This window comes from Eulemur rufifrons, chromosome 1, assembly GCF_041146395.1.
Source record: "Eulemur rufifrons isolate Redbay chromosome 1, OSU_ERuf_1, whole genome shotgun sequence".
Classification (NCBI taxonomy): domain Eukaryota; kingdom Metazoa; phylum Chordata; class Mammalia; order Primates; family Lemuridae; genus Eulemur; species Eulemur rufifrons.
This window is the reverse complement of record NC_090983.1, coordinates 74,331,796-74,357,306: the sequence shown is the minus strand read 5'-3', so window position 1 is coordinate 74,357,306 and position 25,511 is coordinate 74,331,796. Positions and strand designations below refer to the sequence as shown.

At 33.9% G+C, this 25,511-nt stretch overlaps 1 protein-coding gene across 1 annotated transcript in view; it reads left to right on the top strand.

Annotated features, from left to right (window-relative positions):
* Window positions 1-6,156: 6,156 nt before the first annotated feature.
* Window positions 6,157-25,511, top strand: part of MBD5 (methyl-CpG binding domain protein 5) — a 124,651-nt gene continuing 105,296 nt past the window's right edge. The window contains exon 1 of the mRNA XM_069472915.1: window positions 6,157-6,272. The gene's annotated coding sequence lies outside the window, so the exon portion shown is untranslated. The remainder of the gene's footprint in view (window positions 6,273-25,511) is intronic.

Genomic DNA, 25,511 nt, shown 5'->3' with positions numbered 1-25,511 from the left:
TGAGAATAAGACCTGAGAAATTTCTGTTCATGTATTATTTATTAGGTCATTAAATATGAAACATCCAATTTCGAATCAAAAGTGTAGTTTATTATATCTCAAACAAGAAGCAATACAATTAATCAAAGTATGGGCCCAAACTATCAACACAGTTTGCCATCTTAACAGTAGCTTATTTATGCCAGCAGGGAAGAAGCCTGGAGAGTGAGTGGTGATGAAATCACGAAAGATGTTTTCCACAGCTTGTTGAGAATTGAATATTTTTCCTTGTAAGAAGTGGTCCAAAGCCTGGAAAAAGTGGTAGTCTGGAAAAAGTGGTAGTTAGCTGGTGCAAGGTCTGGTGAATATGGTGGATGACAGAGTTTCCAAGTCCAGCTTCTGTAGTTTGAACAGTGTTGTTTGTGCAACACGTGGTCGAGCATTTTCTTGCAAGAGGATTGGCCTGTCTCTGTTGACCAATCTTGGCTGCTTAATCACAAGTATCCTCATCATTTCATCCAATTGGTTATACTAGACATTTGCTATAATCAATTGACCAGGTTTCTTGAAGCTGTAGTGAATAATATCAGCACTGGACCACCAAACTGACACCATTAGCTATTTTTGATGAATATTCGATTTTGGACTGTGTTTCAGCACTTCATCTTTATCCAACCATTGTGTCAAATGCTTGTGATTGTCAAAAAGATTCCATTTTTCATCACATGTAACAATGCAGTGTAGAAATGGTTCACCTTTATGTCATGAGAGTAAAGAAAGGCTAGCTTTGAGACAATTTCTCTTCTGATGTTCATTTAATTCATGCAGAACCCATCTATCCTTGCTGATTTGTTTCAAATAGTCCAATATTATTGGAATAGTAACATCAAACCTTGCTGCTAATTCATGCGTAGGTTGAGATGGATTTGCTTCCACTATAGCTTTTAGCTCATCATTATCCACCTTGGTCTCAGGTCGCCCACATGGCTCATTTTCAAGATTAAAATCACCAGAATGCAACTTCTCAAACATTCACCTTGTTGTGCGTTCATTAGCCACATCCTTCCCAAACATTTCATTGATATTTTGAGCTGTCTGCACTACATTGGTTCCACAATGGAACTCATATTCAAAAATGACAAGAATTTTTGACTTATCCATGGTTTCACAAAAATTGCTCTAAAAAAATTTGAAAGATAATCACAAGCCAAAATATGCATTTAAAAGAATGAGGGTGTCCCTTCACAATTAACATAAAATAAGAAGTGTCAAAGTGAAATGTCAGAGAGAGTAACTGTCAAGCTTAGCACTTAAGGAAATCGGACATTTCATACTTAATAAACTAATTTTTTTTAATAGTTAAATGCTTACATTATGACCCAGACCGTCTTTCTTCACAGCATGTGGAGAGGTTTATTACTCAGTAGGCCCAGGAACAATATCTAGGACCCATATATTACAGAGGTCAATCTCTTATAGTCATGACATATGATAAGATGATCAAATTTTCCAAATCAAAATCTAGCTAACATAGTTTAAATTCTAGAGAAAGAAAGCAGGTCTACCAACCATGGGCAGACAATGTGCTATGTATATTTTATTGTCTTATATAATACATGTATGAAATAACTTTTGATTTCTATGTTTTATGAATGAAGACCTAGAGACTCAGAGAAATTAAGGTACTTCCCAGATTCATACAGCTAGTGGATGACAAAGGTAGAATTTGAACCCAGGTTTCACTTACTTCAAAGCTAATACTCTTTGGAAGTGAGTCTGTATAAGAAAAGCTAGAAAGTGTGGTTTCTAGATGTAGGACTTCATTAAACGTCCCCAAAACTTGTAGAGAAGTCAAAGAAAGTTTACTACCAGAAATTGTAATCAGAAAAGCACACCATTCTATTGTTTGTACATTTTCACACACCCATGTCATTAGATCCTTGTAACACCCATAAGAGCTGGCTATGTAGACTTAAGTTTTATAGTTATTGTTCTCAAATGTGTAAAACACTGTTGGCCTATATCTAAAATTGATTTACCTCACAAGTCTCTTTTCCTGGCACCCCCACCACCACCATTTCCACAGATTAATTTGAATTTACTAGGCCGGGCGTGGTGGCTCACGCCTGTAATCCTAGCACTCTGGGAGGCTGAGACGGGTGGATCACTCGAGGTCAGGAGTTCGAGACCAGCCTGAGCAAAAGCGAGACCCCGTCTTTACTAAAAATAGAAAGAAATTTTCTGACCAACTAAAAATATATATAGAAAACATTAGTCGGGCATGGTGGTGCATGCCTGTAGTCCCAGCTACTTGGGAGGCTGAGGCAGTAGGATCGCTTAAGCCCAGGAGTTTCAGGTTGCTGTGAGCTAGACTGATGCCATGGCACTCACTCTAGCCAGGGCAACAAAGCGAGACTCTGTCTCAAAATACATAAATAAATAAATAAATAATAAATAAAATAAAATAAAATTTGAATTTACTTGGTCATTTCTGAATTAAAATTGAGTCAATTTAGGCTTTAAACTAAGATTCTACCCCATCCATTCTTTTCTTCCCTTCTACTCTTCCTCAAGTTCCTGGAGGAGACTCACATATCATCAGGTATCATCAGTCTATATAGGTTTGCATACTTTTGTCTGTCCTTGCTGTCCTCTGCTGAGTTACTGCTTGGCCTTCGGCCTTTGACGCCCCATGCCAGCATTCACCTACGTCTAGGTCCCCTTGCCTGGTCTCTGGACTTCATGCACTGGATCCCCTGCCATGGTCCTTGCTATGGTGTCCAGTTGTGAGAATGATGTACTCCTTACCCTTTTTTTTGAAACCCTTGTCTCCTTTATGTTTTCTACCTCAGGCTTAGCCACTTTTGCACCTCTCTTATGCTGGAGACTTCAGTAACTTTTCAGATTTTCTACCACAATACACTGGGATGTTTAGGATCCAAAAGTTATCTTCAGGCAAATCCTCCCATGTACCTTTCTCAGCCATTGTCTTTGGTACTGTATACACGGATACCTCAAACAGAACCCCTCCAAGCTCTTTCCTGCCTGGTAGCCAGTATCTTATTTCCTTTGCATGGGAAACCATCTATTATATTCTCTTGCATGACTGTGTACTCTGTGTTTTTATGGTACAAGCTTGATATAAAAGAATGTAGTTATATCTCCTTGCATTCTTGTCTACTCTATGTTTTTATCATGCAAGCTTTATACAGTGAAGCTCTGAAAATAATAAGGCAGTTCTGTATGTACTGATATGATCACTTGAAAAAAACATTTATTACATGAAGAAATCTAGGTATAAAAGAGCATGTATAGCCTGTTCCATTTGTGTAAATATATGTGTAGACATGGGAATGCGTTGAACATCTCTAGAAGGACACCTGAAACTGGTAACAGGAGTTGCCTCTGGGAAAAGAGGTGGCTGGGAGACAAGACTGGAAGAGAGATTATTCTCTGCCTTTTTATATCTTTCAAATTCTATGTCATGTGAATAACCTATTCAAAAAATAAACACAAGATAATTATAAAGCATTTATAATTTGGCTTCTTCAATCTTGCTAGGCTCCAGATCACTTGGTTCTAGGTGATAGACAGAAAGTTGCTTTTTTGGCAAAGCCATCTTTTTTTCCTTCATTCCTTCCGATTGCTTGCTGACCTTCCACTCTTTCTTGTAGGACTTTACTGAAGGCTGCATAAAGCTGCCAACCTGCTCCAACATTCTGAATTTTTCCCTTCCATTAGAGGGGAAAATACTTCAGTAGGCAGATGGTCCGAGTCCCAAAATGTAACAGATGATAGTTTAGATATTTTGTTAACTTGCCAGACTGAGATAAAGGGGTCCTCACTACCCTTCACCTGATCCCCTTGGCCAAGCCAAGTCTATATTTTAGGGTCTGTTACTTGTAAGAATTTTTATCTATGGCTTATCACATTGACTAGGCATTTAATAAATTATGACTATAAATGCATGAATGAATAATTTTATCTATAGGACTAACCCACCTAAGGGAGTTTTAAATAGGTTACTGATAGAGATTCTTTGTCAATATTTAAAATTTCCCACTAGTCCATTAATTATAATCTTTTTTTACCCTGATCTAAGATCCAGAGTTCATACATTGTATTTAGTTGTCATATCCATTTAATCACCTTTAATCTAAGAAAAAAAAATACCCAGCCTTTTTGTGTCATGTCACTGACATTTTTAATGAGTCTGGACCAATTGTTTGCAAGATGTCCTTTAATTTAGATTTTTCTGAATTTTTTTATTTTTATTTTTTTTCAATTGAATACTGAAGCTGATGATATTGTTAAATTTAGGTTAAACATTCTTGGCAAGAATACTACATTGGTGTCGCTGTGCCTTCTCAAGGTATCCTATCACATAAGAGGAAATTCTTACCACAGTAGACAAGCATACTGCTATGTTGATGGAAGGTCTAATTTGAGTTTTCAATTCTCCTTGTTTTAATTTTATACTAGTGAAGCAATTTCTAATTGCGTTGGTACTTAAGATAGACTTAATATCAGTAAATAGTGTTTTATCCAATCTCTCAGCTATCATTTTGGAACAACAAAAAATTTCCATTTTAAATTAATCAGTTTCTAGCAATTTGGGTACCTGATAAAATCAAGTTTCTGGCTTTCGAAGCCAGGTAATAGTAATATCGACTTCAACCAGGGTTGAGGTGAGGATTACTTGTGATGTTAACAGGTATGAGATATGACTGATAGTAATATGCTCTGTGAAGGGGCTCTATTAATATAATTAACCTTACACAGGTTAAACACACACACATACAGCATTTACTATTGTGCCTGGTACTTACAGTGCTTTATGAATGTTAATCTTTATAACAACCTACCGATTAGGTACTATTGTTATCCTCATTTACAGATAAGGAAACTGTGGCCCAGAGAGGATAAGTATTAATAACTTTCCTCACATCACACAGCAAGTAAATGAGCAAGTATTTCCTCGTGTTTATCTATGAAACCCCACTTGAAAGCAAGCAGCCTGAATAACTGTGATCTGTATTTGAGGATGATTTTCATTCAGCTTCTCCTTCCTAGATAGTTGCCTCCCCCCATCAACCCCCAGACTATTTTACCATACAATGGTGGGTGCATGATTATTTATGACAATACTACAAGCCGTGCAGGTGTGTGACTGTCTGTGTGGGTTGTGTGTCTGTGTGTGTGTGCACATATATCAGACTGCTTAAATGAGTTGTTATTCTTACTACTTTGTTGCATTCTCCATTTTAATATGTAAGATTTTTTTTCTTATTTTCCTTTTGAGATTTTTAAGTCTTAGTATTAGGCAGAACCAGATTTAAGCTGACTATGCCACTAATCTCTCTAAGCCGTAGTGTTCTTGTCTACAAAATGGGAATACTAACACCTATATCATGGGACTGTGTGAGGATTAAATTAGGTGATGTTGCAGATTATAAAGGCTACATATAGATATTTTATGTGCAAGTCATACTACATTTAAATGAGTTACTGTTCTTTGATATTTTCTGCATTTTAACTTAAAACGTTTGGAGTTTTGGAGTTTTGATGGGGGGCAGGGCAGTGGTGATAAGACTTGGAGCTAGGCAAACTCTTTTTAATTGGGCTATAATAGAATAGCTTTGAAGTTAGGCTATGTAGGATCATATCCCAGACCCTCAACTGCCACATTTGAAAGTGGGATGTAAATGGCTACCTTGTATCATGGTTGTGATCACCTTTGTATTTCCAGTGCTTCCCACAGTGCCTGGCACAGGGTAAGCACCTAATAAAAAATGTTGAATAATTTTTGAATGAAAAAGATGTTGGGAGGATTAAATGAGATGTAAAGGATCTAGCACACTGTCTAGCAGATAGTACATAAACAAAAAATTGCATTTCTATTTATATTGATACATTTTAAATTATTAAATATATTTCTTTGGGTTTTATTAATACACCTGATAATAAAATGTATAAAATTTGCTTTAGTTATTCCTGATAGGTAGTTATAGTGTTCTGAAATACGAAGATACTGGTACCATAATCCTCTCTGGTTCTTTGCCAGAGACTTACTGACGTTTAGAATTGGGAAAATACCAAATAATATTATTAAATAATTTTGAAACTCAACCTTTAAATAAACATGGGTACCGATGTTATTTCTGTTACAGAGAGCAGAGATAGTCCCTTACAGGGACTCATAAAGGCATAGCGCATCTGGAGATTTACTGCCTCCGTTACACTGCTGGGTCTCACACAACGTTGGTTATGTTTTCATCACTTCTCTCCAGAAGGTAGGAATTGTGTTTTCTCACCATAGCTTCTTCATACAATTATAGTTTTCTTGTCGGTGGACTTAATTTTTATTAAATATGAAACATATCTGACATCTATAGATTAAAATGCCAGATGTCCCCAACAGTTAAGAGGCTTAAACACATTGCCTCTAAAAAATATCTCTAGTATAAAATTGATACTTGTTCACTGTTAAAAAAGATAATACAAAAAAATATAGTAGTACTACCAACTTGAGGTAACTATGTATTTTGTTGTATGTCTTTCTGAATTTGATATATATATGTGTATTATATATGATATGTACATTTATATAATTATAATTATGACTAGAAGCCATAGGATATGAATGCCCTATGGCTACCCTGCTTTTATTATTTAGCAATTTATTGCAGCATTTTTTATGTCAGTAAATATCATCCACATCACCATTTTTAATGGTTGTATGATATTCTAGTATAAAGACATAGCATAAGTCATGTAACCATTTTACTATTATGAAATATTTAGGATATTTCCAATTTTTCCTTGTGGTAAACATGACTTCAGTGAACATCCTTGTATGTACATGTGTGTACTCATGTCTGATGATTTTTTAAAGGCAATTTCTAAAGTAAACGTTGCAGAACCTTAGTTCCTAAACATGCTCTCTGATGAAAGGGTTCCATGACATAAGGAAAGACTGTTATTCACTATCTTAGAGATGTATGTACCAGTGTATAGTAGTACCATATACCAAGGTCTTAGGAATTAAACTTATTTGGCCATAGATTCCTTTCTTAAAATAACATCTGTCTTCAGGTTGTTGATAATGGTGGAGGCAATGTGGAAACAAGGGGTATATGGGAATCTCTCTACTTTCTACTCAATTTTTCCATGAACCTAACACTACTCTGCAAAATAAACTTTATTTTTTTAAAAAGCAATGGAAAAAATTTAAAAAGAGGAAAAAATTTTTAAATGCCATTGTGTGAACTTACATTTAAAACTACATTTAGATTTACACATACACATGCACAAATAACATCTGGCAGCATCCCACTGAACACTTTTGAAAACGCTAACTTATAGTGTGTGTGTGTGTGTGTGTGTGTGTGTGTATGTGTATGTATATATGTATATATATTTCCCCCTTGTTTCTTTTTTTAAAATTTTTATTTCAGAGCATTGCAGGGGTACAAACACTTTGGTTACATAAATTGACTTTGCACTGCCCAACAAGCATGCCCATCCCCCAAACAGCATGCACCATATCCATTAGGTATGGATTTACCCATCCCCTCCTTCCCCTACCACCTGCCTGACACCGTATGAATGTTACTTTTCATATGTGCATAATAGTGTTGATCAATTAGCAAACTAGTATTTCTTTAATTTTTTAATTTTTAATTATTATGAGTACTTAATAGTTATATATATTTATAGGGTACATGTGATGCTTTGATACAGGCATACAATGTGAATCAAATCAGGGTAATTGGGGTATCCATCACCTCAGGTATTTATCATTTCTTTGTATTAGGAATATTCCAATTTCACTCTTTTAGTTATTTTATGATTATGGTCACATTGTTGTACTATCAAATATTGTTCATTCTATCTAACTACATTTTTGCGCTCATTAACCATCCCCACTTTTTCCCCTCCTCCTTGCTACCCTTCCCAGCCCTTAGTAACCATCATTGTACCCTCTGTTATGGTATATTCTTAAAGATGGAATTGGTAGATCAAAGGATAAATAAATTGAAAGGCTCTACCAATTTACATGCGCACTGACAGTATATGCAAGTTTGAGATTGCCACTTTCTCTATAGTTTTGTCAATATTTGGTATTAACTGTTTTATTTTTAAATAAATCTGATATGAGTATATGGCATTTTAATTTTCATTTACATTAATAGTGAGATGAATTTTTTATATTTTTATTTGAATTTTAAGTTCTTTTATGAATATCCCATTCATGAGCCATGCCAAATTTTTCCTGGGGTCTTTGATTTTTTTTTCTTGACTGATAGGAATCAGGAATCATATTAATAATATTAAATCCGTAAGTCATATACATCAATTATGTTTATTTTTTGTATTTTGTTTTGATGTTTTGTGTGCGTTATTTTTGCCATATAAAGTTAGCATTTTTATGAGATTAAATCTATCATTTTTTTTCATGGCTTCTGGTTTTGGTGTCTCTCTGTGCCTTGGCTTTATTTTTAACTGTTTATTATGGAAAATTTCAAACATAGAGGAGTTGGCAGAATAGTAAAATGAACCCGCAAGTACCTCAGTCTGGCTTTAATAATTAAGAACTCCTGGCTATTCTTGTTTCATGTATACCGCCTGTATTATTCTGAAGCAAATCCCAGATGTTATATCATTTCATCTGTTAATATTTCAGCATGTACGCTGACTTTAGATGTAATTTTACCTAACCCATAGTTTATATCTGCCATAGTTTGTCTGGCTGAATCACTGACTTCCTCTACAACATACTTACAGCATTACATCAAACATTAGCATTAGCTAAGGTTAGTGTTACTTAATTTACAATTTTTAAATGGTCTCTATAAGAATTTAATTATACTAAATACTTGTGACCAAGAAAGAATTGCATATCTCTCATGGATCAAAAGCAGAATGTTTAACATACACAAAAAGCCTCAGTTTGCTTTTTTACTAAAGTTATGTCTTATTAGAAACTATAATTCTTCTTTACACCATTATATACATTTTATCTCTCTATCTTCAGAAGGTACTGCCCTAAATTTTCAATTGTGTTACTATACTACCATAAAACTTTGTATATGCTTTCTCTAGAAACATAATGGTTTTGGTTTTTAAAAAAAAATCCTTGTATTAGATAGAATATAAAATTTCATGTTTTATTATATTTGACTAATATCTGATTGATTTTTAAGGTATCAGTTCAAAAGAAGACAATACCTTTTCAAGGCCTTCCACGGGGTGATAGCGAATCTATTAATAATAGCTCGTCATAGGAAATTAGGAAAATATTTTGTGATAACTAATGCCAGAAAGAGTTCAAAATAGCATGAGTTGTTGTTTTGACACTAAGAGGAAAGATACAAAAACAAAGTTAGTCTCAACTACAGAAAGAATTGGCATTACATATGAAAAATAAGGGGGAAAAATAAGTCTGAACCTTATTCATAGCTATATAAAATCATGTAAGTTTTTATAGTTAAGAGAAACCTTTGGGGTAATATAGTCAAACCATTTCATTTTATGATTGAGAAAACAAAAGAGCAAAGAGTTTAACTCAAGTCTGTCCAAAATCACACAAATGTTTTTTTTCCAATATTCTCAGAAGACATTTGAGAAGTAAAAAAAGTTTGTGCTTACTATGTATGAGACAATCTACTAAATACAGGTATTTTAAATCATTTGTCTCATTTAATCCTCACAATATCTCTTTTAGGTAACAACTATTAATATTCCTGTTAGTATCCCTTTTATACAAGAAAGAAATCTGACTCTAACCCAGGCAGTCTGAGACACATTACCCTCACTTTTAATCACTGTTCTTGAGAGAGGAGACTCTCTTCCCCTCCAGCTTTATTAATGTATAATTGACAAATAAAAATTATATGTATTTATAGTATACAACATGATGTTTTGATATAAGTATACATTGTGAAATGATTAAATCAAGCAAATTACCATATCTATCACCTCACATATACTTTTTTTGTGGTGAGAAATTTAGCAATGTTCAAGTATATAATGCATTGTTTTTAACTGTAGTCACTATGCTGTACAACAGATCTACAGGACTTATTCATATTGTCTAACTGAAACTTTGTACTTTTTAATCAACATCTCCCCATCCACAATCATACCCTCAGCCCCTGACAACTACCACTCTATTTTCTGCTTCTATGATTTAGCTTTTTCATATTCCATGTATAAGTGAGATCGTGCAATATTTGGGGTTTTATTGTGCCGATTATTTCACTTAGCATAATGTCCTCCAGGTTCATCCGTATTGTCACAAATCTTTTTTTAAGCTGAATGATATTCCATTGTATATATACACCACATTTTCTTTTCCATTCATCCTTTGATGGATACTTAGCTTGATTCTATATCTTGCTCTTATGAATAGTGCTGCAATTAACACTAAGGCTTTTTTTGACATGCTTATTTCATCTCCTTTGGATATATACCCAGAAGTGGGATTACTGGATCATATGGTAGTTTTATTTTTAATTTTTTGAGGAACCTCCATACTGTTTTCCATAATAGCTATGCTAATTTACACTCCCACTAACAGTGTACAAGTGTTGTTTTTTTTCCACATCCTTTCCAACACTTTTTATCTTTTGTCTTTCTGATAGTAGCCATCCTAACAAGTATGAGGTGATAGTTCATTGTGGTTTGAGAAAGGAGATTCTTAAATGTGAAAATCAGTAAGAAATTGCATTTCACTGTTAACTGAAGCAGAGAGTTGGTAGAAGAACAGGGAGAAGACTGTAACGGTCAATCCTAGAAATAAACCAAGAATGGAAAATGTCATCAGGACAGAACAAGAAATAATATATTATATAATAACAAGCAATATTATTATATTATAATAATAAGCAAGAAATAATATATTTTACATCATATGTAAGAAAAGTTAAAGGTCTAATTAAAGAAATTTGTGGTATAATTTGACTCGAACTTACCCCCTGGTTTTCAAAGACCATTGCATCTCTAAATTCATTTTAGCATTTATAAAAATTATTTTGGTTTTTCAAATAAAAGCTGGCTTATGAAAACTGTTACAAAATTCTTTTACCGAACTCTTCTCCATTATCATTGCTTCTCATATCCTCATTAAGGACTTTATATATCCAGTTGCATATATTATACAATGTAGTCCTTAGGCATTTTTGTTATTAGAGTATCTTTTTATAAATGGGTAAAGAAAGCCAACTCTTAAAACAGGTTGACTATTGCTCTGGGCTTTAATGCTTACTGCAGCTGGTATGTAAAGGTGCACGTGAATTAAACAAAAAATGAAGCCATGAAAACAGAAGAAAGGAAATTCAAAAATGAATTTGCAAGTTTAGTTCTAAATAGCAATCACAATTTTAGCTTGAGGCTTTTCTGGGGGATTGTGAATAATGATTAGGTGAGATTATAGGCCCCAGGCAAAGCCTCGGGACATTAGTGTGCCTAGCTAGTCATTTATCCTCAAAAAATGATCCTTAGGTTATGGGAAATTGTTTGAAATGCCAGGGGGAATTAAACCTAAGTCTGTCACTTTATCCCAAGGGTCATCTCAGGAGTCTGAAGCTTTAGTGGTAAGAAAAATGTTTACCTAAACAAAAAGCCTTAGTAGACTTTTATTTACTACTACTTTTTGTTATTTTTATTGTTTGGGTATATATTTTTATTTACCTGCAGAAGGAATTATGTATGAAAATGGTAACCCCAAGAAAGTAATCACTATTGAAAATTGTGTTCCACTGTGTTGAGCATCTATTCAAGGGAGGTAAGGTAAGATTTTTTTTAAAAGAGAATAAATTTCATCTCTCATTAGATTTTCATGGGAAATTTCTATTTGAGAGAATTCTGATTTACTATCTCTTGACAAAAACATTCTTCTAGCCATATCTTATCATATAAAATTATGAACTGGTTAGCGGGGATATTTTAAAAGCCCTAAAGTCTGGAAATCATGGTTAATCATGTATTTTTATTTATCAAAACCTGTTTCCTTCTGTCTTTATAGCTATTTCCTTCTGTAAGTCTTTCATGAAAACTTTTTGACTTGAGTTGTATGAATGATCCCCTCCCTTTTTAAAAACATAGTTACATAATAAATAGTGAAAAGGAGGGAATTAACAAACCAAAGCGCTATTTAACCCACCCAATTTATGGAATAATAATGATGATAATAGTAATAAAAATAGCAATGTAGTAGTAATCATCTGATAATATGAAAAAGAATAACTAGGCTTTAAATAGTGTTTGTGTCAGTACTATTCTGATTCATATTCTAGCTCACAACTCCATTATTATCCCCATTTTACAGAGAGGAACCAAGTCCATAGGAGACCATATAAGAGATTAAATAGTAATTGGTAAATCCAGGATCTGAAAACTGTACTCAAAATGTACCCTACTTATAAAAACTTAAAATTTAGGGTAATGCTTTTTATCTGCTAAGACCATTTTTCTTAACCCTTTGAAATCTATTCTCCTATTTTCCTTGACAAAACATAAAATCTCATGATTTCTATTTCTATTCAATTTTTAGAATAAATCAAATATAATGACTAAAACTAAATCAAAGCAATAGTAGAGAGCATTGATGTCTTCTAAACTACCCCTCTTTCCTTCTGTTCCTAGTTGAGGCTCACTAGTTTGAAATGATTTAAGTTCAGTTCATTCAGCAAATAATTACTGAGGGCCTACTGTGTGTCAAACATTATTCTAGGAGCTGTTATTTAAATTGAAAACAAATTAGTTCTGAACTAGGAGCAAGACAGGAAAACTGGACAACTTTCTAGTGACTTATAAAGTCTTCCCAAAACTTGAAATGCAAGTTCAAATGCATGAACAAAGAATCCATTACAGAACTAGGTGGATATTGCTCACAATGTGGGAATGCCTGTACCACTATCCTCTTCTGCTAGCACAAATTAAAATAGTTGAATCTATTCAGATTTAAATTATTAGGATTATTTCTCACCGTCATGTTAACTATTACTTAGTATGGTTAGATTTGCAAGACTGCTCTAAAAAATTTCTTAATTCTTCCAAGGCACCAAGCCTATAATTAAAGTAGCAGCCATTCATTCTATGTAACTTCATTGAATGCCCACCGTGGAAGAAAATTGACCAGAGAATATAAGCATTTATTTGAAAATACTGGGCATGAGAAGCCTTCAAAGGTGTATTCTAATTTGGAGGAGGATCAGAATGTATAGGGCTTTAATAGGAGGGTTCAGCCAAAGTTCAGTTAGTTTTGGAAAGAGTTGACCAGGGACGGTTCTTGCAAGAGAGAGGAACTGTTCTTGCAGATTTGTAGCCACTGTTTGGGCAATCTGGATTTTATCAAGAGAGGAGGAATAGAACAAATAGGGGCTAAAGTTGTGTGCAAGAAGAGATGTGGAGGAACAACCACTGGAGACAGGATATGAGAGAGTCAAAGTGGAAAATTCACAGTCCTTCAGGGTCTCATATCACTCCATACAAAGCACTATGCTTCATGCTAAGGATGTAGCCATGAAGAAGGTAGCCACAGTTCCTGATTTTATTAAACACAAAATTACACAATTACTTATTTCACTTGCATAGTACAAGGTGATGGGAGAAGGACCTACATGATCTGGGAGAATCAGGCAAAGCATCCCCCGAAGAAGGGGCATTTTAACTGAAACCTGAGGGATGAGTAGGGTTTCATTAGGTAAAGTAGCAGTAGAGAGTAGTATAGGCAACGTCTGCATTATGATTTTTATGGGCCCTAGATACTTCTGCCTTCATGGGCCCCTTCCAACATAAAAAAATTAAAAATTATATTTTGTAACTTCTGTGGCATAAAGATGAACATATTAATATTGTATACTAAAAATTTTTCCTTTGACCCAAAAGTTCTTTTTTCCTTCTTATTTTAAAAGAAATTAAAACATTTTCATGGGCCTCTTAAAATATTGTGAACCCTAGGCACTGTGCCTACTGTGCTTAATGGATAAGTTGGCACTGGAGGTGGGAAACACTGGGCCAAGAACATTTTGGATAGAGGGAATAGCATATAGGGAAGCTTCCAGGGCCTAGCTTGCTCGGGGAATTAAAAAGAAACCAACATGGTTAGAGGAGAGAGTGCAGGGGAAGGTGGTATGAGGGAGACTGGTGAGGTAGGCAGGGCCCTGTAGGCCATGCTTAGGATTCTGACCTTTATCCTAAGAGTGATGGAGGGTGTATGTGTGAGTAGGTGTGTGTTTAAATCAAATTAATATATGCACCTGGTTAAAAATCAATGCTTCTTTGACCCAGCTTTTCCCACTTAAGGTTCACTTCTCTTCCCACTTTTTCTTTGCTATTTATCTTCATTTATCCAGGCAAAAGTAATTTGCTTCTACCTCAAAATTTTTATTTATCACTTTTAGACATCATATATTAACACACACACGTTAAGGGAAGTATTATACACTCACCCTACCCCACCTCCACCTTTCTGTCCCTATCAATCTCCCTTTAGTTTTATCTCTGTTTTTAATTTCTCTGTTGTAAATATGAATTATAAACTAATAATTATTTTATTATTTGTCCCATTAACTATCAATGCTGCTTTGTGACTATCCTCTGTCCGATGAGGATATTAGTAAACCCACCTTCTTCTTCAGCTGCTCTCCCTTCATGGCATTGTTATCAGTTCTTTCATTTCTGCATTTCTAAAATTATGCCATTTATATCTACTTTATAGCCATAATTAAGCATTTACATATGAAAAGGGCTTTTCCGTTTGTTATTCCTTCTACCTGAAACATAAATTCACCCAGATGACCACATCACTTGATTCCTCTTTTTCTTAAGTTCTTAACCCAAATGGTAGCTGCTCAGTAGGGCCTTCCCTGGCCATCCTATTCTAAATAGCAACTCCCTTACCTGAGATTCTTGCTCTGCTTTCCATGTTATATTTTTCTTCATGGTCCTTGTTGTTAATATAAATTATATATTTTTATTTTACTTAATTTTTGAAATGATTGTCACTCTCCCTCACTGGACTGTAAGTTTCAAGAAGGTAGGATTATTATCTATTCTAATTAATTTGTTTGATTTTCTTTATTATTTTTCCCATCATTACTATAATCTTAGTAGCTAAAACAGTGCCATATACCCAGCTGACAAGAACTAAGTATTATTTTAATTAATGATTAATTACAATGCCAAGTAGTCTTTTTTGGTTATATTTATTACCTAAGTAATTTTTCAATTTCTTAAAATTTCTAATTGAAATTTTAGCACACATTTAGAAGGTGCTATTTTTGACTACCTGCTCTACATCAGAGACTGTCTAAAAACTGATACATTATAGTAACTTCTTGTTTATGGTATAGTCTTAACAATCATTCTGTTAAAAGTTGTAGTAGAAAAGGCAACACCTGTAAAGATTATGATTTTACTACCATCTAAGTATTTGTCATCTTAAATTCTAGTTTGTCTGGGATTCCAGGTTAAAAATCATCTTCCCTCTGAAATGGGAAGTTAATGCTTCACTGTCTTCTAAAATTCATTGATAGCAGCTTTAGTATTTTGTAGATCACCTGCTTTTTTCAAAAACTCTGGCTTTTAAGGTCTACTCTTGTTTGTTTTTCTTGGTGTTTTGCAATCCCTAATATGTGTCTAGGTGTAGGCTTTTTTCCATTCATGTTTTATTCAGTGGGTATTTTCTTCTGAGGAGTTGTGTCCTTCATCCCTAGAAAATTATCTTTTATTATTTTATTAGTAATTTCCTCCCACCTCTCACCTTTTTCTTGTTCTTTCCTTCTGTAACTTGCATTATTCTATGATGGAGCACATGGACTGACCATCTAAAGTCTCATCTTTTCAATGATACTTTCTGTTCCTTTTTTTTTTTTTGGAAATGTTCTCAACTCCCAAAACAAAAGAAAAAAAGCTTCATAGGGTTGAAATATGAAATTATGTTTTTATTTTTTAAAAGTCTTTGATATTCTCTGTGGTTCCTGTTTGTCACATGTTTGTTTGTTTGTTTGTTTGTTTGTTTGTTTTAAGCAGAAGAGGGTAGTGGTTAAAGTACAGTTCCTGGAGCCAGACTGACTGAGTTTGAATCCCCATCTCCCACGTCTTTGTGATCTTGAGCAGTTTAAAATTCTCTGTTTCTGTCCTCCTCTGAAATGAAGATAATAGTAGTATACCTATCTCAGAATTCTGAGGATTGAGTTAATAAATGTAAAACACTAAGGACGATAACTGGAATGTAGTAGGCCTTGTATGTTTTTGCAATTATCATTACTATCATAATCACCATTGTGGTTTTTTGGTGTTTTGTTTGTTTGGTTGGTTTTTTTGTTTGTTTGTTTGTTTTTTTTGAGACAGAATCTTGCTCTCTTGCCTTGGGTAGAGTGCAGTGACATCATCATAGCTCACTGCAACCTCAAACTCCTGGGCTCAGGGGATCCTGCCTCAGCCACATGAATAGCTGGGACTACAGGTGTGCGCCACCACGCCTGGATAATTTTTTCTATTTTTAGTAGAGATGGGGCCTCACTCTTGCTCAGGATGGTGTCAAACTCCTGGCCTCAAGCAGTCCTCCTGCCTTGGCCTCCCAGAATATTAAGATTATAGGCGTGAGCCATTGCTCCTGGCCCCATCATCATTATTATTTTATGCATATGATATCTTCTCACTGTTCCTGAAGATACTAGCTAGAGTTCTTCTTCTTCTGTTTTTCTATTATGGGTACATAATAGTAGAGTTCTTTTTATTTACTTTTCTTTATTTATTTTTTTACTTTCTATTCCTCTGTCTTTTTACCCAAATCCATGCACACTCAAGTCCCATAGAGTTCTTTTTAAAGTTCACTTTTTTCCCCTAAATAAAACTTTTCTTACGGTTTATCTTCTTTTTCTGTTTATTTATCATTATTTCTCTTTCTTTTATGCAGGAGGCTTTCTTGAACTATCTGGCAACCCTTGGTTACAGGTTCATATTTAACAGTGAGACAGTAAGTGGCTGATTGGAAACTTTGTATACAAAATCAGCTTTTCCTGGTTTCAGGTGCTTTAGGGTGCTTGGGCCAGGGAACTAGCCATTGTAGACATTATAGAGTCCTTTCCAGGCTAGACACCAAGTTATTCTTTACTTTAGAATTGATTTCTTCCAAAAGGAACCCTTTAATTTTTGCTTGGGAAATAAATGCCTTACTCCAATGGATGGAGATGCTGTTCCTTATATTAATACAAATATTCACTTAATCTCCCCATTTTTGGCCCCACTTCTCATTGCTGCCCTCTAACCAAGCATCTGTAAGTCCCTGAACCTCTCTGAGGTTCTACAGATCCACAGGTTCTGTCTACTATAGACCTAGGCTTCCTGTGCCCATTTCAGCAGTTATTCTCTATTTTCCTGCTCACATTAATGTATTGAAATGTCTCATCTGTTGATGGCCTATCCTCCCTCTCTTGTGTTATAATTTGTTTTTTTATTCCTGTACTATCATTTTAATGGGTCTTTAAAAAAGTAAAAACATGTGCAGTCTACCTGTCATCTTTAACTAGAAAGCATTGAAAGTTTGTAAGCAGAAAAATGACCAGATCAAATGGCATTTCACAAAAATCACTCTAAATAGCTTTTAATTATAGCAGCATACACTAACAAACTTGGTTTTCCTGCATGTAATTATGTGATGCTTACAACACCACACAAGACATAGGTAATTAAGCTATTTATTAAAATAATGACATAATTAATATATTCTTAGATATAAACAAGTAAGTGCATTAATATTTAAATAATGCAGTCACCTAGGAACAAGTTAAATACAGTACTTTCTCCTATTGAAAGCAAAATATAATTATTCCCCAGGCCAAAACCAAAGTGACTTTCTTCAGAAATAATCTAATCCCTACCTACTTTACCAGTGCTTTCCATCTATCACTTGATTCCAGCCCATCTATTATCCTTGAATATAAATGTTATGTTGCACTGAATAGCAAAAAATTAGCGTTAAGCCAGCCTTGGGCTTCTAGAAATTTATAGTCTTTTATTTACAGTTAGTTAACAGCAATGAAGATCAAAATTCTATCTCATAGGGTGACAGTGATGACTAAAATGAGATAAAATATATAATGTTCATTTTTGCCCTTTTCTATGTACAATATACCTGTTTTTGTTTTTTGTTGTTGTTGTTTTTCTTTTTTTTTTTTTTTTTTTGAGACAGAGTCTCGCTCTGTTGCCCGGGCTAGAGTGCCGTGGTGTCAGCCTAGCTCACAGCAACCTCAAACTCCTGGGCTCAAGCAATCCTTCTGCCTCAGCCTCCCAAGTAGCTGGGGCTACAGGCATGCGCCACCATGCCCGGTTAATTTTTTTCTATATATTTTTATTTGTCCAGCTAATTTCTTTCTATTTTTACTAGAGACGGGGTTTTGCTCTTGCTCAGGCTGGTCTTGAACTCCTGACATCAGCGATCCTCCCACCTCGGCCTCCCAGAGTGCTAGGATTACAGGCATGAGCCACTGTGCCCGGCCCAATGTACCTGTTTTTAAGCCACCTCTAAAATATCTCCATAACTAGAGTGAATTCTCTAATCAAAATCCCCTAACTTGTATTTATATGAAAATTTTGGTGCTTTAAAAGGGAACCATTGCCAATTAATGGATTTTACATGAAAAAAGTATTTTTCCTGCTTTCTTAAGTCTTAAGACTTTGCAGTCTTAAGGAACTACTTTGTGTACTTGATTAAAAGATACTTGAAAGTTTTCATGCCATTAAAGAAGCAGCCATTGATTATAGCCAGTTGTATAGATCTTTTTGATAATATAGATAATCTCTTTATCAAAGTACTATCTCTGTAAATCCTACTCATTTAAATGTGACTTTTCAGTATTACCCATCATAATTGTTATAGTGACATATGATTGATTGCCCTTTGTTTATTGCCTTTCAAATAGATTAAGAAAAGTGCACTTGGACAAGTTATTTTAACTTCTATCTCCCTTAAAGAGAACTACATGTCCCTAAAAATTATATGTGGTAGCAGTTTTATTATAGATTATTAGGGACTCTCATTTTGCTGAAAAGCATATTTGCTTCCTGTCCTTCACATGAAAATTTAGAGAAAGAGCAAGGAGAAACTTTAAATCTGTAACCTAATAAATTCAGTAAATTTCAAGGAAAATAACAAAATTAGACTAAAGACCAGTCCAGTCTCCAAATATCTGTAACTATGTGATTATGGCTAAAAGAAATTATAAAAGCAATGTGCATTTTTCATAATTAAAATATATTATAAACCTTCTATGTCTCTTTCATATCAATAAAAAAGATTATAATTTCAAATATTATCATATTTATTTGCCTTTAAGTGCAAGCTATAGTTTCTGTTTACTGCTAACTATTGCAGGATTTTCCCCTAAATTGCATATGCTTTTTGATTAACAATACTTTTATTTTTAGGATATGTACTTCTTATCTGCTCCTGACCATTTATTCAGTATACACATACACATCTGAGAGAGCAGTAAAAATAAAAGACATTTCAGTAAGTAAATAACACTCCTCAAATGTTTTATTCAGTTTACATAATAGATGAGAGGTTCATTTTTTTAGGCTACTATCTTCATTTATATGTAAAAATTATTATTTTAAAAATCATGGTATGCTAGTTTTTTTCATAATTTGAATACTATTATGATTTTTGGTGGCTATACAGAAATATTCCTGCTTTTTTTTTCCTATTCACAGTATTCAAAGTAGTTCATGTGACCTAGATATTGAAAATCTAGGTGGAGTGTGCTGCATTGCTGATATTTACTGTGAAACTGCAGAAACATTCTGGTTCCACATGCTAGAATTACAGGGTGCACACTGTTTAATATTGCTGGTATTTTAAAAGGTCTCTGATAGTCTATATAATCTTTTTTAAGCTGGCATTAAAATATTGTTGAAAATATTCAAAAAATAACCAAATAAAAAATGTAATGCTTTCATATTTCAGTTAAAATGCATATGCAATCAATGTTCATTTTTAAGTTTTAAATCATAGATAAGACTTATGGGTTTTCCCCTCATTATTTACTTTGTATTTGAATTATGTTAATCTGCTAAATTTAGAAATTTGACCACAATAGGGCACAATTGATCTGTTGCCATTTCTTAATTTGAGGTGAATTCTGTATTCTGTTAAATTTTTAAAAAATAAAATATTATCCAGAGTCTGCATTGTAAAATTATATTCATCAAGAAAAGCTAATTTTATCATCTCTCAGATTGGTATAGAGCATCTCTTTCACTGTTGTTGTTGTTGAGATAGAGTCTCTCTCTCTCTCTGTCGCCCTAGCTAGAATGCAGTGGTGTCATCATAGCTCACTGCAACCTCAAACTCCTAGGCTCAAGCGATCCTCCTGCCTCAGTTTCCCTACTAGCTGGGACTACAGTCACACACTATCACACCTGACTAATTTTTATATTTTTTTTGTAGAGGTGGGGTCTTGTTCTTGCTCAGGCTGGTCTTGAACTCCTGACCTCAAGTGTCTTTCTTTTTTTTTAATTTTTTTTATTTTTAATTCCTATGGGTACCTAATAGTTGTATATCCTTATAGGGTACATGTGATATTTTGATACAGGCATACAATGTGAATTAATCAAATCAGGGTAATTGAGGTGTACGTCACCTGAGGCATTTATTTATTATTTCTTTGTGTTAGGAACATTCCAATTCCACCCTTTTAGTTATTTTAAAGTATACCCTTATTTATTCTTGATTATAGTCACCTTGTTGTGCTATCAAATATTGTTCATTCTATCTAACTATCTAACTATATTTTTGCACCCATTAACAATCCCCACTTTATCCCCCACTCTCCACTACCCTTCCCAGCCTATGGTAACCATCACTCTACTCTGTCTCCATGAGATCAATTGTTTTTAATATTTAGCTCCCACACATGAGTGACAACATGCGAGATTTGTCTTTCTGCACTTGGCTTATTTCACTTAACATAATGTTCTCTAGTTCCATCTATGTTGTTGCAAATGGCAGGATTTCATTGTTTTGTGGCTTTATAATATTCCATTGTATAGATGTACCACTTTGATGGAAATGTGGAAACATTGATGGAAACATAGGTTGGAAATTCATTGATGGAAACATAGGTTAATTCCAAATACTGGCTATTGTGAATAGTGCTGCAATAAACATGAGAGTGCATTCGATATAGTTATTTCCTCTCCTTTGGATATATACCCAGCAATTGCTGGATCATATAGTAGTTCTATCTTCAGTTTTTTGAGGAACCTCTATACTGTCTTCCACAGTGGTTGCACTGACTTACATTCTCGCCAACAGTGTAGGAGGGTTTTCTTTTTCCACATCCTCACCAGCATTCGTTATTATCTGTCTTTTTTTTTCTTTCTTTTTTTTTTATTTCAGCATATTATGGGGGTATAAATTTTAGGTTATGTATATTGCCCTTGCCCCTGCCCTCCCCGAATCAGAGCTTCAAGTGTTACCTGTCTTTTTGATAAAAGCCGTTTTAACTGGGGTGAGGGGATATCTCATTGTAGTTTTGATTTGCATTTCTCTGACGACTAGTGATGTTGAGCATTTTTTTATATTCCTGTGGCAATTTGTATGTCTTCTTTTAAGAAATGTCTTTGCATTTCTGTACCCATTTTTAATTGGATTATTTTATTTTTTCCTATGGAGTTGTTGGAGTATGTCTCTTTCTAAAAATCAGCTTTTACATCAAGAAGTCATACTCTTCTAGTATGGAAAGCTATTTCATCCTTTAATACTTCTGTATGAAAAATAAAACCCTGAAAGGAAAGCATTGAGTGAGTTAAGGGATATGCACAGGTAATTGACTTTGAGGTAGAGAATCATATATACTGAAAGAATCTATTTTTTTCTCTTTATTCATTGCAAAAAATTATAAAATAGAAATGATAGATTATGTCACAATTCTTAGATGAGAAAATTAAAGCACAGCTGTGCTAAGGATCAACTCTGTAGTTTTGTCTGTACTCTTGATGACAGAAAGAAGATTAGCTTGCCAAATAAATTCATGGGTTTCTTTGTTTAGCCAGGGAGAATTGCAAAGTGAAAAGGCGGATGACCAAAATCAGTATTGAGATGTTTAAGGCCATAGGCTGGAAACTCAGAGCCCAGAATCAAATCTGAATTCAAGGAGAGACAGAAATAAGTAAGGAATGCATCAGTGTGAGGCAGAAGCCGAACTGAATCAGATGCAATCAGCAGATAAACAATAAACAAATGCAAGAGAGTAACCCAAAGTGAAGTCAAAGTATGGGACAGAGCATAGTAATACCTTGTTGGGGAGTGGGCATGGAAGAGTTATTGGGAGTAGAAACTTCCTAGAATTGAATAGTAAATCTAGGTTTGATTTGTCTCCAGCTGCTGATTGAATTTGCTCTTCATTTCTTCCAAATCAGTGTTTCCCGAATCTATTTCAATGTACTGGGTCATATTGTTCCAGATATGTGAGAAAAGAACATTCATATTAGAAGGCCAAACCTTAGAAATTTATCCCTTACCCTTTGTCCAAATCAATAAAATTATAAAGCAAATTATTATGGTGACTAATCTCCCTCCCTCAAGAAAAGGTAATTTATAGTATATTTGTGAGCCATATTAAATTCTTTATGTTCAATATACCGTATGAATTCAGAATATTAATATTTTAAGTGAATGCACTTAGAGGTTACACAATAAATAGCTATTTCAAAAGATACGTAAAACTGCTATATACATTCTCTCCCCAACTCCCATACCTCCTACTACACATTTACTCATTCTTCATCCCCCACTTTACCTGGCTAATTCAAATGTAACAAAAGCTTCATCCAGGAACATTTTTTTTCTTCTACATTTTATACTAAATCATTGTCACCACTTATAAAGTTATAGAGTTATATAATAAAGGTGATAAGTGTATTAAATGTATTAAAAGTGATGGTATGTATTAAATTGAGAAACATGTTTTTTAAGACTTTCTGTGTACCAGAGGTTGCCTAGTTGTTGATACTTGCTTTGTGTCATAAATTGCCATAGTATGTTTTTATTTTTAAAATGGGATAATTATTAATATATCCTCAATTTTAAATATTTTAAGTACATCACAATTTTTAAAAGCCTGGCACAATATATGTATTTACATTATGTTTTACTTCCCTTACCTTTCTCAAAATATAAATTCTGCCTTCTTTGTACTTATGAGCTATCTGGCCTTTATTCCCAGATATGTGGTATTATACTTTGCTGTTTAGAAGTCAAATAGTACTTTTTGGTTATTTTGACAATGAGAGTTGATAAGTCAAAGTAAATTCCAAATGACTAAATTGTACTATAACCTAATTTTAAAAAGACATTTACCATTTAATAGACAATCTGGAGAAAAAATATTATAGATTCATATATCACCTGCTATTATTTTTGAATGAGCCTCTAAAACAAAGCAAAAGTGTATGTAAGAGGGATAAACTAGGAACCAAGTCATTGTGAATATGAGTATATTTGAAGCAGGAGTTTAAAATTGTTTTGGTGGTTCTTTGTAATAAGGAATATTATTATTAACATTGTAAATGTTAAAAGAGATAAAGGATTGTTTCCTCATGGAAAATTTAATAGCTTTCCAACAAAAAGTAAATGTATAAGCATTTCAACAAATATTTTAATATTTTTTATTTTACAATCACAAATGAATATTTTTATTTTCTACTATACCTTTTTTAAATTCCACCAAGAATTTTAAAGTCTGCATTCAAAATATACTGGACAAAACATTTTAATATTCTTTCCCTTTTAATGACCATGTAATTTTTATGAGAAAATGGTCATGTGCCATTATGTAAACTTATTATATAGAGTTAAATCTTGGAGCTCTTATTTACAATAGAAAGAATTCAGCATCAATGTTGACCTACTTTTTTTTTTTCTCAATTAGATTTTTTTTTTTTTTTTTTTTTAGCAAGAGAATGACTCACAGGAGGAGATGAAGCTGGAATTTTTATTATAACATGTTAAGAGGGAGAAACTCTTGCACTTTCTCTGTAATCTAACTATACAGTTACACCATATCAACAACCAGCATATGGAGAAAAAGAACACTCTAGGAAGCTAGGGTATAAATACTAAGGTTAATTCCAGAACTTCCAAAATTTTCAAGATTTTGTTAAAGTTTCCCTAAACTGTATGATCTTTTAGTAAGAAATGTATAACTTAGAGTGGGAAGGAAGGGCACAGAATTTCAAGTTGAGGCCTGTTTATTGTATCAGATGGTTTCATCATCTTCTTTCACTTAATGAGAGAGCTATTTTTGGTTCTCTGGAATCCTGATTTGTGTAAGTCCAAAGAAATAACTCCATCAGGAATAGAAAAATGATTTTTTTTCCCTCTACCCATGGTATGATTCTCTTATACATCTAGTGGCCTTCCTATAAAAACATGAACATATTAAATTTACCCTTGGTGTTGGTGATTGAATGCCCTGTTGAGAAAGCTGCTTTGGCCTGTATTCTTTTATTCATTCAGCTTAAATCATATACATATGTGCCTCCTACTGTGGTTAAAGTTATAGACATGGAAGATACAGTTCCCATTCTCAAGTTGTTTAAGACAAGCAAACTGAACCATGACAATGCGATATAATAAATGTGATAAAAGTAAGCAAAATACACTATGGAGATAGGTAGTAAGAACTCCTAACCCATACTGGGTAGTTGTGGAAGTCAGTGATTTAGATTACCAAAGATAGGATTAGAAAAATATGAAGTGAATTTTGTGATCCAAATCAGCTTATGTCAAAATAAACATTAGTCTTATTAACCTTACCAGTTCATTGAATGTCCAGGATGTCGTAAAATGTTAACAACAAATATAATCTTATCATTTATATTAGATACCTAAAATAATAACAAAGGTTTTTTTCCTAAGAAAATATTTTTTCTATTTCTTCTGATTGTTGGGCTCTTTGTGGGTTAACTGGTATACACCAGTTCAGGCCACACAAACATAGCATTGGCTTTCAGAAGGATGCATGGGAAAAAATATGGGTTTATTAATGAAAATCCATCTTTTACTACTAGAAACACAACTCAGATTCATGGCCTACTAAATGGTTGTTAGATCATTAGCTTCATCCTTGTGTGGCAAGAACAGTACATTCATGCTTATACCATGAGCCTTCACCAGTAGGAAAAGCGTTATGATGCATTGTTTCTGAAAGGTAATAGTGGTGACCTTGGAGAAAAGGCCTTGAACAGAAAGGGAGATTGCCAAATATAAGAAAAAGTGGGAATATAGAATTAAGATGAAATATAAGAGGTTGAGAAAGGTGAGCAGAGAGAATGTGAATTCAAGTAAAATGAGGTAAGTGGAAGATAATATAGTGGGCTCAGGAAGCTTGAATAGTTTCATAGTTAAAGATTATGAAAAAAAGACTTCAGGGAAAGTCACTTGTTCTTGAAGTTGGGATGTTGGACATTGTTATTTTCTATAATTCTTCCTCTGATTTTTCCACTAACTCTGCTAG